This window comes from Phalaenopsis equestris, unplaced genomic scaffold, assembly GCF_001263595.1.
Source record: "Phalaenopsis equestris unplaced genomic scaffold, ASM126359v1 Scaffold001027, whole genome shotgun sequence".
Taxonomy (NCBI): domain Eukaryota; kingdom Viridiplantae; phylum Streptophyta; class Magnoliopsida; order Asparagales; family Orchidaceae; genus Phalaenopsis; species Phalaenopsis equestris.
The window spans coordinates 338,382-339,002 of record NW_018165466.1 but is presented as its reverse complement, the minus strand read 5'-3'; positions in this window follow the sequence as shown (position 1 = coordinate 339,002).

The window sequence follows — 621 nt, the reverse complement described above, 5'->3', positions numbered from 1 at the left end:
TATATATATATATATTTGATATTAAAGAGTTTAGTATAAATTTAAGGGTGGTGCGTTCTCCATTTAGCCACCCCTAATTTGGTGATTACATAGATGAGAATGTAAACAACTAATCTTCACTTAAAAATCATTTATATTAGCATTAGACTTGGACAAACTAACAAAGACTCATTTTATTTTAACTGCAAGAGAGTTTGAAATTTTAAAACAAATTGTTAATTCTATTTTCAGATAAAGACAGATCGATATATTATCGATAATACTGCTTTGCCTCTAACGTTCTATATAATTCCAACTTTTGTTAGTAATTTATCTTGTAGCGATAAATTAGCAATAAAACTGCTTTGTGTCAAATGCGTAATATTCTCTCTGATAAAGTTGCACCATATTTGTAATCACGTTCTTCAGTCTTCAAATCACGCGTATTCAAAAATGAAAAATAAATAAAATTTAAAAAGTTAAAAAAGAAAAAGGCAAAGAATATATATATATACATATATATATATATATATATATAAGTGAAATCGATATTTGGTCCAGTCGGCATCAACCAAATATCGATTCCACCAAAGTGTTGAAAACTCTGGTGTGCTTGCTTCTGATTCGAAGAGCCCGCACCAC